This window comes from Poecile atricapillus, chromosome 2, assembly GCF_030490865.1.
Source record: "Poecile atricapillus isolate bPoeAtr1 chromosome 2, bPoeAtr1.hap1, whole genome shotgun sequence".
Taxonomy (NCBI): Eukaryota; Metazoa; Chordata; class Aves; order Passeriformes; family Paridae; genus Poecile; species Poecile atricapillus.
In genome coordinates this window covers 138,976,629-138,996,382 of record NC_081250.1, presented here as the reverse complement: position 1 = coordinate 138,996,382, position 19,754 = coordinate 138,976,629, and the positions used below count along the sequence as shown (strand labels likewise).

Genomic DNA, 19,754 nt, shown 5'->3' with positions numbered 1-19,754 from the left:
CGGGGTTGGATGCCTTACTAAACCACAGCTGTTGGATATGAAACAAGAATTAAATCAGAAAAAATACTTAAGCCCATATTGCTGTTGTATATTAGATAATCACTTATTTAATGCTGTTCTTAAATTCCAGGAATATTTTACCCTGGATGAACAAATCTGAATATTTCCAAGTTTAACATTAATACATGATTTTTTCTTTTGTGCCTTTGACTGCAAAAACTGGCAACAGAGAATATATGTATTCTTGTGGAAACTCTGAAATGTAATAATTAAAACATCCTAATATAGTGGCATGATTCAGGCATTTATCAGATAGATTGTCCCAGACCTTAGGAAGCTTGGTGGAGCTAAATGTTTGACATCAAGTCACTGTTGTTTGATTTTGAGTGTGCACTTCTAGAATTTCTGAGTTTTAAGCCCTGATTGCTACCTCTTAAGGTTGCATGATTGGTTTTTTGCATTTAAAATGTTTTTCTTTCCTTTATATGAAAAAATACTAGATGAACTTCCAGTAGTTCAGTAGAACTGAAGAGACTAAGCTTATCTGTAAATTTTAGCCCATGTGTACTCTGTGATGAAAATGCCCATAATTATACAGTAAGTAAATTCACATAAACAAACACATGGAAAATGTATTGAGAAATATTTCCATTTACTCTTTGTTTGAGGCATAATGATATTAGCTACAATGATTATAGGCAAACTCACATGTTATTCTCTTAATAAACACATATACATAATTTGATACCCAGTAAACAGCAGCATGAACACTTTCAGAAGTCTCTTTAATGTAAGGCCATGCATATCAGACAGGCACATTACAGTGCCTTCTGTGAAACCCTGATCAGCTATTTCTTTTTGTGAGGTGAAAAGTCTCTCAGTGTTTCATTCTTGTCTCTGTAGCAACGTTTTTTATCTTATAGATCCTACAAAAAACAAACAAATATAAATGACAGTAAGTCTAACCAATTCTCTATCCAGTTCAAGTCTGACTATTCAGTTAAATCTGACACAATCTAAAACACTAGTGGCACCAATGTTCTCTATTTGACAAATGTAGGAATGTTCATATCAGCAGGACACCATAAATGTGCCCATTTCGAGGTTCTTCTAGGAAACAAGTGTACAATACGAGGGTGATGACCCACTGAAAATAACCTATGTGAAACATGCACATCAAACCAGTTATTCAACATGCTGTTGCTATTTTCTTTGACATTAGGTGCTGGATAGCCCTTACAACCCTGAGCAGTCCTGAGTGCAGGTATCTGTTCCTCCCCTCTGAAAGGCTGTATGCAAATCCTGTTGGGGTGGGGCACCAGATACAAAGACACTGCAACTTGAAAATGGTGACAGCTGCTGAGCTGGCGTCACACGCTTGAGATGAGTGTCCAGAAGCAATTTATCAACCTTTTGCTCTTCATATTTAAATATGTTTTGAGACACTGTGATCATTCTCAAGCGTGTGTGCTCCAGATGCTGTTGGGTCGTGGTTGTAACATGGTTCAGGAGCATGTTCAAACGTCACTCATTTATGCATGTAAAAGGTGGCGGCTGCCAGCTGTTGGGCTGCTGTTTTCCTTTGCAGAGGCAGATCCCAATTTGATGGTGCTGAGGTTTGTGCTTTTCTCTTTGTCTTCAGAGGAATGTAGCACATGACCACTGACCAAGGATTTTGCAAGTCTGAGCCCTCCTGCACCAACACCACTGGCCAGTTTCCTGTAAATCTACAGGAACAAAAAATCCACTCCTCACAAATCTATCTCTTGTGAAGGCCTTTACAAACTCATTCCGGAATCCCATGGAGATGGTGAGATCCAAATTTTGCTTATGAAAAACCCAAGGCAGAGACCTAAATTTAGTCCTCTTACTCCCAGACCCAGGTTATCGCTCTCCCAGTGTGGGGCTAAGTCCAGAAACACACAAGCCTTCACCAGTTCCTACTCAGAAGCTGATGAGTGTTGGGTGGAACTGGACACACAGTGGGTGCGGCCATGGCACCGACACAAAAGAAGCTGATTCAGCTCATCCCCAGATAATTTTCACTGTCTTTCCCAGCTGGAATTTGTGGGAGGGCTAGACCAGCAATAGCAGCATCAGATCTTCGTCCAGCTCCTCGGGTTGCAGTGAGCAGCAAAAGAAGAGTGGTAACTCCTGCACCGGTGGGAGTGGTTTGGGGAGCTCCACAGGAAGGACCAGGGCTAAAGCCGTGTTGGGCATGGTGGCCTCCCCTCATGCTATGGTTACTCAGCTCTTTCACAACACTCCTAATGGTCTCGCCTCCCTAGACTGGAGCAAGGCTTGCAGCTACTTAGTGACCAGTCTAAATACCAGCCTTGCAGAACCACAAATTAGATTAGAGCAAGCTCTAAAATGCTGACAGATCTGTGCTTATGGTCTCCAAGATTGGCCCTGACTGTTCAGGGGATAAGCAACTGTGAATAATAATCTTTGGGAAAAATTGGTGCCAAAATTCTTACTGTTCATCTCTGAGTCAAGCCACCAGTTTCTGACTTCTCTTCCACTCAAGTCTTAAGAAATCTGCAGGCAGCTGTGATGCCTAAGAATCATCTGTGAAAAGAAAAGCCACATAAAATTTGAGGTTAGGGATAGATAGTACACAGCATGCATATGAAGATGCATTTGAGTGATTAATAGAGAAAGATTAAGTCAAAAGAATGAGAGTTAGAGGAAGCCACTGATTACAATAGCGCTGTATTCCTAGTGCTGAAAATAGGTTTGACGAACTCTGAAACTGTTTCTGTGAATTGAGAGAAGATATAGCAGCACTGTGAATAAAGTAGGTAAAAAACATGGCATTAAAATTAGATATGAAGAGGAAGTGTTGACCAATCTAATAACAAAGTCCAATATTTTGTGAGGCTGCTTTCTGAGGCAGGTAACAGGACACACTTCATGCAGTTCTTTTTTCAGTTCTTTTTCTGATTCTTTTATACTGCTGTACAGCTGAGTCTGCAAGCAAGGTCATGCTGTGCTTACAGACTCAGCTGCCTTGTTTTCTTTTTTATTCTAGTGGCTGAAGTGCGTTAAATAAGCCCAAATAATAATGTGTCTTTTCCTTTCTTGTTCATGTAGGCAACTGTTAAAATTGCTAAGGGATTGTTATATGACTGAAGAAGAAATTATTTACATGCTCATAAACAGACATAGGTCTGAAGGAATATTATTATTAAATGATGATTGGAATGATGGCTAAATTCAGTAATACTATGTTATAGAGCACATCTTTATGTTCCTAGATAGTCCTACAGTGACCATACAGACCTTTGCAGTGACAACTTTCTCAGTTCAAAAAGTTGGCAATTATCAAAGCAAAGTTTCAGTATAGGGAAGACCTGTTGGTCCAGTCTAGCAGGAGTAAATGCATTAAATTATTTATGAGTAAACTCTGCTTCCTTCTAAAACAGGGGTGTGAGAATTGTTCCCAGAGGGAGTTTGTTTTCTAATTCCATTGCTTCAGTTAACATTAGTATATTGTCTCACATAAAACAGTAATTTACTGTATTTATTGCCTTCATTGTTTGTAAGGAGCTGTAGCTTAGCTTTTTGTTTTGCTTTAATCAGGTTGTGAGACAAAATATGCTGTTTAATGTCAAAGAGCTGGTTAAAACACACACGTTGTTTAAAATAAGTCACAATTTATATTTGACATTCAAACAATTCTTTTTTTCAAAAAAAGTTTCTTAAGACATTTGCCATATAAAACATATAAAAGCAGAAAAGGATAGAAAGGAATGTGCCACTGAAGGTGTCACTGTGCCAACATGTCATGGTCTTCAATGACCAGGCATCTGTATCTGTTGTTATCCATTTTGTCCTTTGTGATCTGCTCTCCATTCACGTCTGTGTACAGAAACACCTTTTGGGCTGCTGTGCTCCATGGCAGACACCTGCAGCTCCTCAATGCTCAGCCACTCCATGAACCCCATCCTCAAGAGACATGGAGATGCTGAGCATCTTTGATCTGCTTTCAAATGGAACAAAACTAACTTCTATACTCTCTAGAAAACCACAAAGAACTAAATGCATGCATTCAGACAGCACCACACAAGCCCCTGTTGTTGAGCATAGGTCTGAGACTGACTGCCTTACAGCTGCTGTAGGGATGGCACAGGCTAGGGCTGAAACCTGGTGCTTGTGGATTTTGTGCCACCCACAGCTGAAGCTTCATGCTGTGGCACACTTCTGTTGGAAATCAGATGTTGAAAGGAGCTGGTCTATAAGCACTGGGAACGTCTGGGTCGCTGTGAGCTGTGTTGGTCCTCTAGCAGAGTGGTGATCCACAAATGCTGACACCAGCACAAGACAAGGTGGCAGTCTGCTGACACTGATGCACAAATAAGTCTGTGAAGCACCTCACATCCCTGTGTGACAGGAGTAGGTGCTGTCTCCATCCAGCAGGGATCATCCCTGTGAGTGCCCCAAACTGCTGCAGACCCGTTCTTACCGCAGCATGGCAATGCACTGGCTGACTTCTTTCTCCCTCCCTCACTTGGGTTCCCCCTGGAAACCTGCTTGATGCAGGCTTGATGGGCTTAGAAGTTCTCATGGTGAAAAAAGCCGTGCAAATTTTACATTTGGCACTTTCAAAGGTCTAAATTACTTCAACTTGCTTTGGTTTGAATTCAAAGAAAGATGTTGAAGGAGCTGTCACAAGTTAGTTATCATGTTAGAGGAATGGTTTCTTCTGCTGTTCAATATTCCCCTTAGTTCCACTCCCTATCTATCATATTCAAGATTAAGTGTGAAGCATAATAGCCACTAACTTAGTTAGTGCCTGCAGATTTGTCCTGTCATGGGAATAGTTATTAGCTTGGTTTCATTTGAAAGATTATAACTTGGTGTCTCAGCAGGCAGAATTTTCTCATTAAAGCCCATGCAATAATAACATTAAAAAAAGTGACTCTGTACTATTTAGTGATATTGCTGCCCAGGCTTGTGACAGAAACTACAACTAATGACTGATTCTTTCTTACCATTAGAAAGGAAATCCTTTATTTTTAGGGCCTCCAGTTAATTATACTAGTGTGGCTCTTGCCATAAGAACTCTGAGAAAGAAATACGCTGTGCTTATTTCAGTAATTTTCAAAGAATTTTTTAAAGGAAGAAAGAAAAAAAGGAAAAAAAATCCTAAAGCAGAAAATAGTTTTATGCAAAGAGTGAAAAGTGATTTTGAAACATCGTGTATTGACAAATAAACCTAAATTAAAAAAAAAAAAGACAATCTCTAGGGTCTTGCTTGGACAGGTATTTTTTGTTTATACTAGTTATATGTGAATCTCAAATACTAATGAAGTAAATATTTGCACTAAGAGTGGACATGAAATAAGAAAAGTGCTTAAATTTGAAAGTGAACAGAATAAGTCTAATCTCTGACCAGATGTACTATCTATACCTCAAAAAAGTATTACATAGAAAAATATACTGAAATTATCCAGGATAAGGCATGAAGGAAAATTAATTTGCTTGCTTTAAAGGGGAGAAGGAAACTATAGTCTATAAGTCTACACATGGAGGAGAGGGTTTCATTTGAATAATATCGGTCAATAAACTAAACTGAACTAAACCAAAATAAAATAAAATGAAGTAGAACTGGAAGCTGAAGTTGTACTAAATCAGGTCAGGGACCTGATGTGAGAGTGATGGTATTTAAACACTAAAACAACTTACCTAGGAGTGCAGTGAATTCTTCAACTTTGGAAGTGTTTAAATCAGGACAGACATCTTCAGAAGGATACACTATCTTCACATAGCAGTTATAGCCTGGCACAGCCAGTGCGAAGTGTTCTGTGGCCAGAATTATGCAGAAAGACAAAACAAAGCTTGTAATGGTTTCTTCTGGCTTTGAGCTCTATTTTTTGGAGACACACTTTCCCTATTTCTAACATTTATTTAGCAAGTATCATTATGTTTACATGACATATGTAGGCAAAGCTCAGACTGAAGCTTAAAGAAGAAAGGTGGGGAGATTGCGATTAATCATGTAACTGTGGGTGTGTATTCATATCACACAAATAACAAATCCAGCTCCTTAAACCAAGAGGCTGGGCTTCTTCAGTAGTTTGGGATGAAAAGAGAGAAACTCCTTCCAATGGCAGCTGACGGTAGTCATCAGTCTCTCTATTGCCCACACAGGTGGCTCTGGAGACATGCCTCCAAAGATTAGCTGTTGTTTCCTGAAAAAGTCCCTAGAAAGAAGGAAATCCCACCCTTTTCCCTGTCCCAGATACTGTATTTTTCAACTGGTAATTAATTAAAGAGGCAACATAATTTTCTACTGGTTCAGTTCCCTTTTATGGCTTACAGTGCAGTTGCAGGAATTTTTGCACAGCATGAGCAAAGGAATATGGATGTGTGGCTTGGGAGGAGCAGGACAGTGCAGCACAGTGGGTCCAGCCTTTGTGCACCATCCCAGACTTGGACAGCTACATGCAGGTCCAGAAACTTCATTCTTAGGGATTCACATTTGGAGGTGGGATCAAAGTCTCTCTTTATGTCTGAGGATTAAGTAGGGATATAGAGCCATGCTCATCCCTCTAGCCTCATGAAGTTTTATCAGATCATAAAAGAGCATAAACTGCCAGCTTTCATTTTCCAGCAGTCACCAGAGAAAATCTTGATTTTTTGAGTTTCTTAAAGCATCCCATGGTCTGGAAATTTCCTGTGTTTCAAAATGGCTGGATGTGTAGAAAGGAGATGAGAGACAAGTATAGCCTCCATTGTTATCATCCAATTTTCTGTGCTTAAGATGTACCTTCATCAGAAATTAAAATAAAACTCCTGCTGCTCTGAAGATGCTGATAGCAATATTTGTCTGGGCATTTTAGAACAGATAAGATTCTTGAGGTTTCTCTGTCTTCTACATCCATAAAGAGATGTAAGTGATACTTCTCAATTGAAATTAATGAGAATTAGGCACCCAAATGTATTTGTGGATTTGAACCCTTATGTTCTAATTACTGTGGCAATTAAATATGCAGAAAAACAGGTTCAGCTGCTGGAATCTTGTCTGCACCAAGGCCTGGTGAAATATTTATGTTAATTTTCTTTCTAGACATGGCTTGAGTTTGCACTGATGACTGTGCAAAACCTTCCTTGAATGTAGAGGACATGTACAATATGGAAGGCCCGAAAACTAAACCTTGTGCACTTGGCTTAGAAAAGGTTATAAGATACATATTCATGAACTGTGTGTCTTGCTGAGTGAGACAAGATAGTTACAAACAAAATAATAAACAATAAAAATGACCAAGTCTTACTTAATGTAAATAGTAGAATATAGAAGTGGCTGATTTTTCCTAAACTGTTTCTATAGTAGATCTTCACAAATCAGCTGATCACTGATTTCTGAAGGCCACAATATAACAATATAACACATATAACCAATGTTTCATGCAATAGCATATAGATCTCAATTATTTTTTTCATAAAGATATAAGGAAATAAAATGACTGTCTGTTTAATTTGTAGACTCTTTGCTGTTTGAGGCCAATATAATTACCAATATTATTCTTATGCATGTACACACCACTGAAGCACCAGTGTTAAAGGAGACACCTTCATTTTGGATTTTCTAACTTCAAAGTAATGAAAGCCTTAACTTCAAACCACAAGAATGAACTTTTCAATGTTAAGTACCTAGTCGTAGTGTCAGTGCTTAGAACAACCTTGGCCAAAAAAGCCCAATTAGGCCATGTAAATGAAGTGCGTTTTCAGCCAGTCCTACTGGGAAAACCAGCTTTGTCTGAATGGTTGTAATTACAGTTGATGGGGAAGGGGGAAAACAAATTTGCTATGCATGAGCCCTTCCCAAGTAGCCTTTTTTTCTTCTAACACTTGCATATCTACAAGAATGGCACTATGAAGGGAAGGAGAAAAGGACTTTGTTCTTACACGGGTTCTTATTCTCTTCAAGAATCTCAGTGATACATGGAGTTTGCTATAGGAGAGGTGCTCCTTTCTCTGCTACTCTGCCTGACAGCCTAACTGGGCTGCTTGTCATAATTAGCAGCCTAGGTACACACATCTCCATAAAAGCTATACTTCATAGCTTGTTTTAAACCAGTACTTTTGTTTTCATATTTGGGTCCCTTCTTTTGATTCACATCCTCAGCAAAGCATGTGAAAGTCAAATCAAAGATCGATGTGCAAAATTCCCAAACCAGTGCTTTTTCTAGACTTTCCAAAGTGTCACTCTCTCTTCTCTGTGTCTATTCTTGAGAATGCACATCCCACTGCTGGTCTGGATTCACAGGTGTTACATCACCTGCATTCCTCAAAAAGAGTTAATTTTTCAGTGCAATAAATGTACTCATCTGAATTCACATCACAGAGTGCAGCTTACTTGCTGTGTCTCTGGATTGCTAGTTGGGCTGTCTCTAACTCCTGGCAAGGAAAAATAGGGCACCAGACCAGTACAATTACCTCCAGGGATGCTTCCTATGTGCCATTCTGGCTTCTGTGACTAAGGGCTCATGAAGGTCACTTAGCTCTTTCTTAGATATAACTTTCAAATTCTCCGTATTTGTTTTCATTGCCCTAATTCTTAAATAGTGCAGATTCATTTCTGCCCATATCATATGCATCAATCTTTCAAAAGGATGACTTTTTCCACAAATATAAAGCTATTAATTAAAGTTATTAATGTTCTATTTACAAGTTACTGTATGAGTGACTCTTTCACATATTGGTCATAATGGAGAGCATAGCTTTATTTCCTTTATTTAAAAATAGCTAACGATCCTTATTCCAACGAGTATGTTAATGTCAATAATATCAGCATGTTTTGCAATGCTAAAGCACTAAATGGGAAGAGATTGGTCAGAGATGAGTTACTTGGTTTGAGATGGTTTTTTGCTTTGGTATAGGTGTTTTTTCATTCCACTGATGCATACACTGACTGGAAAAAAAATAACACATGCAGAAAAATTGCACAAACTATCCAGGTTTTGCACCAATTTATTAAGGGTGTGTCTGGCCATTGTTAAATAAGAAGTCTTAGCACATAAATGTTTTAATATGTCATAAGGTAACTGTCTGTTTTCTGTGGGCAATGAAAGGAACTAAAAACAGTGGAGTCAGGAATGAGAAAAAAAAATGAAGTTGTAAAGACTACTTTTTTTGTCCTCTTGAAATAGACAAGGACACACATGTTTTCTGGGTCATGATCTGCACTTCACCACATCAAGATCCCAAGCGCAAACGAATGCTGATCCATCAGCATTATTTTTGCCTGATTCATGCTGTGCTTAGTAAAACCTTGTATACAGGCACATGATCCAGCTCCTGAAGAGTGAGAGGTATGAACAGAAATGAGGTTTCTATGTGAGAGAGCCAAACCAAGTGAGCTAAAGCTGCTGCTGCTTGTGTAGGTTGTGCTCTTCCCTAAAGGAATGACTTTTTTTGCAGGAAACCTCTTTCAAGACTGATAACCACTGAGTAAAATGAAGCAAACTCCTGAATAAGTTTAAAGGATGCCCACTGTTTCATGTTTTTCAACAAAGGCACTGGCACTACCATTTCACAACTAAAGGATGTGGTATATATTAATCTTGGTGTCAACAAGCCTTAGTGTTAATCAAGGTGGCATTCTTGTTAGGTTACCTGTTTCCAAAGACTAACCATTACAAGAGTTGTAGATGTATATTAATTCTTATGCAGAGGGCAGACAGAAAGTGGGTCAGGGTGCGCTTCTCACTCAGATTAGAAAGCTCCTTTGAGTTGTCTCAGACCACGAACAAGTTATAGCAGCCATGTAGACTATGGGAGAATTATGAAGTGTCCAAAAGAAGGAATTGGATCCTGGGCAATTGGATGTAGCTGGCCCTTCCTGATCAGGGGATCAGACCTGATGACCACCAGTAGTCCCTTCCAGCCTCAGACAGTCTATGATTCTGTGATTCTGTGAACATGCTGATCTTTCTTCCTTTTTGCTATAAAAATCCCCTAGAATGCAAAGGTTCATCAGATCTTTGCAAGATGAACTGGCTCATGATTCAAAGGGTAAGGCCAGATTAAGGTCAAGCCCTTCCTTACACAAAGGACTGAGCACTCTGAAAGTTAGATAAATTAGTCTGGTTGAATGTAGCTATTTGTGTGTTCTTGTGTGTGGCTAGGCATTTCATAGGAAACTGAGAGAGACCACTAAAGACCATTTGCTACATTGCCATGTTTACCCTGAGTGACTTTCCCTTCATTTGTGATTGGAAAATTGTGACAACATCTTGGTAATCTTACCAATGCACTGTGAGATTCCTGAGTGCTACTACTGCACTTCCTGGGCCATATATTGTGGCTATGCATTTGAGGTTAATAAGTGCACTTTTTTACTAAATGAAATATACATATTTGCAAGATATTTTATTTCCTCACACAAAATCTGAGACCTTTTTTTGCAATAAAAGCATGTTGTTTGTAGTCTGTCACACTAAAATGAAGATTTGAACACAGATATCACAAACAGAAAAGAAGAAAGTATTTACAAGAAATCAAGTGAAAGAAAATTCTTTTGAGCCAAACACTTCAACTGTACACAATTGTTGCTTTATATTAGAAGGCACTGTAGAAAGTTTTAACATTACTATGTTCAGAACACTGTTACTATATAGCAACAAGCTTGAGGAATGAGATTGAAAAATATTTGCATATAGGACCTATTGTAAAAACTACTAAACTCACTTACAGCTTTTTTTTTTTTTTCCCCATTGACTTCAGCACACTTTTAACCAATCCAGATTAACCTTCCCAGAAATGCTGGTGGGAGGATGAATATGGAATTGAGGGAGTGAAAGGTAGTGGCTCTGTCTGGCAGGGGGTGATGACAAGACAGGGGGCTCAGGTTGTTTTGATTTCCTGATCTTGCCATTGAAATGTGGGAAGAAATGCTGCCACTTCTTTCATTGATATTTGCTGGGAGACACTCATTATGTATTGCTTCATATGTATGTGTATGTGCATGTGAGGCTTTTCAGAGCTTTGGATGAATGCCTTTTACATAGCACTTTTAAGATCAAGATCTATACAATTATGTGGATTCCTGCATGTAAATGATTTTAGGGAGTCTGGTGTTATAGAATTTTTAATTTTCTAGTAGATTTTATGATACTGTAAAGTGATAAATTATCTTTTGTGGCTGTCAGAGTTATTTAACTATCTGCAGACACCATTAGCAGGAGCAATCTGTGCCCTGTCAGTGTTCCTCACCCCTCCCTGGGAGACTCCCAGGGAAAAGGGTTTCCAGGCACTTCCATGCAAGGCCCTTTTGGCAGCAGTGCCACTGGGGTGTGGGGAAGTACCAGCCATGGTGTGCTGCACTCCGGAGAACATTTTTCTACCACGCAGTGGAGAAAGCTACCAAACAAGTATCGCTTATTATTGACTTTCCATTGCTACTGGCCTGTGTTAAAACCAGTGACATAGAAAAGAAAGGTTCCATTTCCCATTACCAGATATCCAATCCCCCTAGAAAACATCTGTTGAATCTGGGATGATGCCATGGTATTAGCTCTTCAGTTGCATGCTGTTTCATTGGCTGTTCTCAGCGCTGCCCTGTCTATCACAACGCATAATCTCTTTTCAGAGAGGTTTCAACCACATTGTTAGGGTCCCCAGTCCCATTTATTTGAAAATCAGTGGTAGTTTTTAGCCTTTGGCGCACAACTTGAAGTTTAGAAACTTGACTCTGTACAGAGTGTAAGACAGGGAACAAAAGTTTCACGATGATTTCATGTGACAAAAATTGTGCAAAGAAAAGAAGTGGGTCTGCAAAATTCTGCAAGTTGCTGTGTTTATGATCCCGAGAATCTCGCACTGGAGTGCCTCAGACAGACATAACTAAGTGCTTCTCAAAATGTTCATTATTGAAGACAGCATAAGAGAACTGTCTTTAGAATTCAAGTAATATACTACCAACCAGAGGGAGAATAATACAGAAATACTTTCTTGATGATGTGTGTTAAAGCAGCAGGCATTTAAGAGCAACGGATGTCAATCTCTGAGGTTTTTGTAAAGAATTGCAATTTATGACGTGTTAGGGTAAACAGTTGGATTATATTTCTGAAATGCATGTTCCATCAGGTAAAATCATTGTGATTATAGGCCCTAGTACTTTCAGTAAGTTATGCACTAAAAGGCTGAAATTGTAAAACAAGTATGCTTATGCTTTACTGTTAATCCCTCTTTGTATCTACGCTGAGTAAACTACAAGAGAAACTGCATTAAACAATAAAGGCAAAAATGGCATGTTATGTCATCTTGATAAACAATGACTGTTATACTGTTTTCCTTCAAGAAGCAACTGTGACTGGCCTCTGTATTCTCCCTCAATGGAGAATGTGCCTGACTGTAAGAAGACCTGAAGGATTATTTAGAAGTTACTTTGTTCATGCCTCTCAGTGAAAGCAGCACTTTCTCTGCATCTTCTCGCTTTGCAGCTTTTCCTTCATTTCCTTAGCTCTTATCTATTAGAGAAAGCTGAACTTGTTATTTCAAAAACAACCCACTTTCATGCAGACTATTGAGTTTTCAACAAAGTGGAATAAAACTTCATTTAAGTGGTTTTGGAAAAGTTTGACAGCAGAAGATAATAAATGAAAATAAATCTACAATATTTCTCCTAATGCAATTTGTGGCATGTCAACGTCAAAGCATTCTAACAACAAATCAACAAATATTTGGATGAAAACAATATACATAACTTATTTTCCTATATTGGAAACAACTGTCAAACAATTATTATATGACTTCATGAATTAGTTGGCTTTTTTGAAATATTCCTGCTAGGATTTAAAAAAAAAAACAAACAAACAAGGCGGGGGGGGGCGGGCTGTGGAAGTCTATATGGGCCTTTGAGCCTGAACATATTGTGTCAATCATAAGCATATGCAATGTATCTAAGCCATGAGGTAAAAATTTTCTTTGTAAATTTTTTCATAAATAAATAATTTGGCTGAAAAACATCTATAAAAATACTTTTTGCCTTTGTAAAGTTCTCTACAGTTTTTTGTGGTGAATATAAACAGATTCACATTGACATCTTCTTGATCTGCTTTATTTTAACTTGAAATGCAGAATGTATCAGGAAAGAATTTCTAATAAAGATACAGTAACAAACTTTTTCTGAGTGATAGAGTATTTCATTAGAGTTGTCTACTTGAAACTACTAAGACATGTGTCCTCATCTTTGCTTATGAATGGCTTTGAGGTTTCATTTTAAAAGTGCATGTACAGAGATACTCATGTCCTTTAAAAACACCTCTATAATACTACTCTACAGGTGAAAAAAGGTGTCTTTGTTATCAAGCTTCACACATGTTGAAATCTGTGTTTTTGCTGTTATCAATCCTCACAGTTTGTCTGTCATAATGTGAATAAAATCTGGGAAAACTGCAGCCACACATAAGAACTGGCTGGGATCTGAGGTGTGGGGGGCATCATTTCCTGGTTTAAAATAAAAAATACATTAATAAGTCTCACTAGAGCAGAGCGGCGAAGGGAAATAACTCTTGTTTAAATATTTTCCACTCAAGCCCTGCTTGTAAGATGCTTAGCCAAGTCATCAGACAAAATACCTGCCTATTTTAACCCTTCCTATGCAAGACATATGCCAAGCAAACAGTCGGTTGGGGCTGACATGCTCAGTAAAAATAATAAAATCAAAACTGTTGAGAAAAACATGTTTGAATTGATGTGACAAAAATACTTGCTTTTCAGAGGTCTGTAGTCACTAAAGTTTGTGGAAGTGGCTTGTCTGTTTGACTGTGGTTCAGCCATGGCATTTGCAGCTTGTGAAAAAGTAAATTTATGAAGTCAGGGAAGGCTGTCTGTGCACATATGAGTGAGGTGCTACCAACGCATGAGGTACTAAAGTATCGTGGCAGATTTTGTAACAAACTTTAAATTTTGGTATTACTTTCCTTCACATTCCATATATGTCTCTGTTGCTCTGAACTCATTTTCTATGGATGGATATAGAAGAAGTACCACACGTAATCAGTGAATTCCCCTTTCCCTGTGTCAGGGATCCCACTGTGTGCCTAACTGTGCAACCTTCCATTTTCAACATGACAAGTTCACCACTTACATGTGAATTACTGCTTTTCTATTCATAAAGTGCTTTATCAGACAATCCTACAGAAGAACTTAAGGGGGAAATGTGTTTCTGGGTGATTTACACAAGCAATTACTTTACAAATCTGCCAGTGGATTATATTAAACACGTATGAAGAATATTTAAGTTTGGAGCGAGGGCTGAGAACGCCATAAGTTTTACAATAGGGTTTCATTTGCGTCACCATGTATCTCTGAAGATTTTATACTTTACACTTCACCATGTATTTGAGAGTAAAATTGTAAGGAAAAAGTTATGTACTTTCAAATATTTCAGGGGGAAGCAGCTTCAACTCTCAAACTGTAATCATTTAACCCTTTTCCATCTTTTTCCTTGAGAAATGTGATAGTAGTTGCAAGTAAGCAGAGTGCATCTATTTGAATGTGAAATCAGCTTAAAACAACTTGCATGGGAGGAAAAGCACGCCATATAAAGTCACCTAACTGCAGAAAAATTGTGTCCAAATGCCCAACAAATGTTTACATAGTTTTTAACGCCTACTATATTTGGGATTTTAAAACCTTTTCATAGGAACCTTTTATGTACTGCTTCTCCTTGGAGAGAGTTTTTACACTGACGTGGAGACTTCTGGCATTTCGTAGCATGGGAGATATAGGAGTATTTCGAATTGAAAAAGTTCTGCAGGAGGAGGAAAAGTTGTGAGTGTTTTCTCGGATCAGCTCGGGGCTGACCTGCGACCGGTATCAAAGCGCGGGCGGTAACGGGACTGTTCATCCCTCAGCCTGGGAACTGTCTGCCCACCCGCCGCAGCACCCGCACACAAGCGGGGGGCACGGGGCACAGAGGTGATCCTGAGCCTGCGGGAGACACCGACTAGGGCTGGGGTCTCGCGAGGGCGGCAGCTACTGGCGCGTGTGGATCGCGCCTTTTATCCCCACGGCCACCCTTTCCAATCCCGCAGGGCAGCCGCGGGTCCCAGTGACAGCCGCGGGCACCGCCGCCTCCCGCGGGCAGCGCTGGGGGCGCGCCTGTGGCCTGCGGCTATCCCCGCTCCAACTCAGCGCGAGTCCCCGCGGCCGCGGGGCGACTCGGCCCCTCGGCCCGGCGGGCCCGGCCCGCGCCGCCCGTGGCCGTGGCCCGGCAGCGGGCGGAGGCGGCGGCGGGGGGCGGCGCGGGCCGCGCGGCGGGGCCGCCTGCACTGTCTCTTTAAGGGCGCTCCGTCTGGGGTGGCGCTTTCCTCCGCGAAGGCTCCTTTGATATTAATAGTGTTGGTGTCTTGAAACTGACGTAATGCGGGGAGACGGAGGTCCTGACAAGCGATAACAGTCCCGATAACGCGCCGGCCGCCCCGCGCTCCCAGGCCGCCGCCTCGCTGCCGGCGGGGCCGCCGCGCCGTGCCCCGGCCCGCGCCCCCCGGGCCGCCGCGCCCCCGCCCCCGCGCCGCACCGCACCGCCCGCCGGCGGGCCCGTCGCCCCCTCCCCGCCGAGCGGGGCCGAGGGGGGAGGCAGCGGCGCCGCGGCCCCCCGCCCCCCCCCACTCCCCGGCCACCGCCACATAATCCGCGTCCAACTCCGCCGGCAGCAGGAGACGGTTCATGGCTCGCGCCGCGGCTCCACCATCTTCCAGGCTGCCGGGGCTGTTGCTGCCGGTTAATCAACAGGTAAGCGCGGGGGGGCGCGGGCGGGGGCGGCGGGGAGGGCGCCGCGGCCGGCGGGCCGGGCGGGGGCGGCGCGGCGGCGGCGGGCGCGGGGGGGGCGCGCGCGGGGCGGGGGCGCGGCGCCCGCGGCGGCTCGGCGTGTGCCCGGGGGGGCAGCGGGGGTGCACCCCCCCTCCCCCCAAAAATACCCCCCCCAAAATAAAAACAACAACAACAACAACAACAACAAAAGCGGAGGGTGGGTGAGCATAATCCCAGGCAACGGGGGCTGCTCGGATTTCACAGGCTTCTCTCAGTGCATCCCCCCTGCCCCCCCCCCCACCCGCGCCCCCCGTTCCCCCCGCCGGAGGGTCAAAGCCATGTGTGATGGCTGGAAATTGGCGACTTCAAAACGGCGGTAGCCCCGCTGGAGTCGGGAGGGTCAAGTTCAGCGGCGGCGGCGGGCAGGGGGAGCAGCCCCCCGGCGCGGAGGCGGGGAGGGGAGCGGCGGCGGCCCCGGGCTGGTGCGGCTCTGCTCTGCCCTCCCCTCCGCGCCGCTCCGCGCCTTATCTCCGCGGCCGCCGGTTCCCCGGCACCGGGGCGCTCGGGGGGAGGGGAAGGGAGACGCGGGGGGTGGAAGTAGAAGACGAGCACAGAGGGTTCGCATCCGATGGGCTGCAGTCGCACAGTCCTGCCGCTCCTGCCGCTGCTGGAAGTTTTAATGGGGATCATGACAAGCGGGGCACAGAGACACCATCATGAGGAGTAGTAAGTTTGGGAAAAACTTTTTTCTTTTTTTTTTTTTTTTCATTTTTTTTCCTCTTTGAATTTTTTTTTTCCTTCCTATTTTTTCCTATCCTTTCCCTGGGACACACCGGGAGAGGCCGACTGCGGAGCGGTGCTGCTCCGGGAGGTGGGCTTGTGATCCCTCCCGGTCGCACCGGGGTAACAGGCGACGTAGTGGTGGTGGTGGTGATTTTCTTTTTTTTGTTTAGATTTTTTTTTTTTTTTTTTTTTTTTTTTTCAAATCACAGGCAGAGAGACGTAAAACTTTTCCCTCTTAAAGGCGAAGCCCCACTGCCAGCGCTGCGTCCCCGCGCCCGGCTCTCCCTGCCTGCCATAACTTCGTGGAGCGTCTCACCTCCCCGCCCCCCGGCCCGGGGGCTGCGGCGGGGGCTGTCCCCGCTGCAGCCACCCGCGTGTGGCTTTCCGAAGGGAGGAATGAATGGAGGCGAGGCCGGGGCTGGAGGGGCTGCGCGGCGGTGGGCGCTCCGCGGCCGGGGCAGCCGGCGTGGCCCGGGCCGGGCCGGGGGCGGGCGATCGCGGGTCCGGGGCGGCGCAGGGTCTGGCCCGGGGACTGAGGCCGCTGCGCTGTCCTGGGACGAGAGCGGCTCCCCGAGGGGGCTTGACATTTCGGGGGCTTTGTTTATCTGCCTCTCTGCTGAAAATCACAGCGCTCAGACACCCCGGCACTCCTACGCGGGTTCTAGTGGGGCCCGCTAGTCTTTATCTTCTTTTTTTCCACGACCGGTTGTGTTTTCTATCTGCAAATGGCAAACTTCTCCAATGCACTGACTGAGCTAAGCTAACTAAGTGATAAGCTGGGGAGACGTCTCCCCTCCATCACTTGTTCTCTGCCAGTACGAGCACCTTGACTGGCAGAACAGCAGCCGGGTCACCCCAGCACCCTTTGGGAACCAAGGCGACAAGTCCCTTCCGAGGGGGAAAGATTGTATAGTATAGAAAATGTAAGCTCTTCTGCAGACTATGCTGCCTTCATTGCTTGTACAGTATGCAGCGCATTTTGAATGTTGATGGAAAGAGACAATAATTTAATGTGTCTCAGGTTATATTTAAAAGTAAAGTCTCTCAATGAATCATCAAACTTTTTTGTCATTTGGGCTGTCGCCTTCAAGCGAATCCTGTGGATGTTAGTGGCATCATGTTACTTTCCTGTTGGTTTTAGTAGAAGTTGAACATTTAGAGAAGACTGCCAGAGTTAAAAATGCAAGGGGCAGTAAAGGAAAGTAGTGGCAAGAGCCAGTTCCTGACGTGGACAAAATGAGAATAAAAGTTACAGTAGTCTTCTGAACTGCAGTCTGTGTTTGCCTCATGTTCACAATCTGTGTGTTAGGTTAGACAGCTCTCTCAGATATTCCACCAGAGTGACATTTTAAAAAAATCCTCCAAAAGCGTGAAGGTTGTTTTTTTTGGGGTTTTTTTTTTTTTAAGTACTCTGGGTCTATGAGTAAACACACGGTTTGTTTGAGAACATCAACTATTTCCTGTAAATTGTGATGCTGACAAGACTGTCTGGAAATGATATCAACACTTTGAAAGAATTTTTTCTTTTTATTTTAACCACTGAAAGAAAGTATTTTAATAATATGGTCAAACCAAACAAGTGGAACCTTTCTCTGTAAAGGGGAGAAAAAAGTATTTTTCTTTTTTCCTCTTGAATAATGTATACCTGCCTGAGGTTTGCCACAAAGAATCAGTGATTCTGAAGTTTAGTAGTGCATCAGTGCCTGTATACAAGTTTAACCTCAGATTGTGACAACATAAGTCTACTTCACCTTTTTAAAATCAAGGGACGTTAGACATAAGAAAAACAGTCAGTTCTTAATCTGTCTGATTATAGCTTTTTTTCTTTTTTGGTTTTTTTTTTTGGTTTTTTTTGTTGCATATAATAACTTTCTCTGTTTAAAACTTTGCATATACATAGTCACAACAAAGTAAGTAAAGGGCAAAGTTGCATCAGCTTTTAAGTTTACATGTATTGCCTGTGATCCTCTAAAACAGACTCCAAATAACACTAAGCAGTCTTTGCCTGTGAGAGTATGTCTTTTTTTTTTTATTTCATAGCCCTCTTAATAAAGGTAAAGAATGTAAATGAGAACTTCACAGATCTGAGACTTCTTTGGGCATCAAACACGATGCAGCCAGGTTATCCTTTCATGTTTTTAATGCAATTTTAGTATAATTTATATGGTAGCTTTATGGGTTGACTTACATTTTTATCAGTGAGGATAAATTCAGTAACATTTGATGAATCCCTAGCAGGATTATTTTCTATAATGTCTTCTCTAGCATTTGAAGTAAACTTTCACGGTGTGCACTATTATCATGCATGCTCTGGCTGAGTGTAAAGAATGCTTTTATCTACATATCGTGATAGTGCATTTGTAACAGCAAAGTGTTAATTTTTGTCTGTGGAGTCTGTGACATGCAATTGTTTCTTGTCAATTCTGTGTATTCCAATCATATTACATTTTAATGCTAGTTGACACATTGGGTTTTATATTTTCAAAGCATTGTGCAAACAATGACTAATTACTTTCTGTTCATGCGAATTACCTCTTCTAGCACTTTATCAGGCAGTTGCTTTGAAATAAAACTATTTTACATTACAGTGTGAAAGAGTTAAAAAAATTAGCAGAGACATTTAGGAAAAAACCCAAAATGTAATTACAACCAGGCAACTTTTGGTACGTATTTAAATTTTTCTTTTTATGTGGAACTTTCCTTCTAAGGCTGGGGGGCCTGTATATATATGAATATTTATGTTTCTTACAAACTCTTGACAATATTTTAATGTAATAATCTTAATAGAAACATTCTCAGATCTTAACTGAAGCCACACTGGCAGTATCGCTTTAATAAAGGTTTGTGGGTAACACCAAATATAACATTGTGAGAAAGTTTATGGTTAAATATTTTTGGACATGATAGGCTGAGAATCTGACAACCCTTTTTGTTAGGTGAAAGTATAGTGGAAGTAAATTACATTTTTAATACAGTTTCAGGTAGAACAAACTGCCATCTGGTAGTGAAAGTATTGGCCTTGAACTGAAATATATTCTGATTAAGGTATTCTAACTGGTGTGTAAAATGAAGCCATTCATTCAGTAAACTGACAACTTTCCAGTGTGTATTTGCCCTTCCTTAATTTAGTTTCCTCAACACAACTAGTGAGGTAGTCCGGGTCTGTTTTTGGCAGTTCTGGGCAACTGTAAACTTGGATATAT

The 19,754-nt window shown here is 41.9% G+C and overlaps 1 protein-coding gene across 1 annotated transcript in view; it reads left to right on the top strand.

Annotated features, from left to right (window-relative positions):
- The first annotated feature begins 15,631 nt into the window (after nt 1-15,631).
- Nucleotides 15,632-19,754, top strand: part of TRPS1 (transcriptional repressor GATA binding 1) — a 213,080-nt gene continuing 208,957 nt past the window's right edge. The window contains exon 1 of the mRNA XM_058832589.1: nt 15,632-15,750. The gene's annotated coding sequence lies outside the window, so the exon portion shown is untranslated. The remainder of the gene's footprint in view (nt 15,751-19,754) is intronic.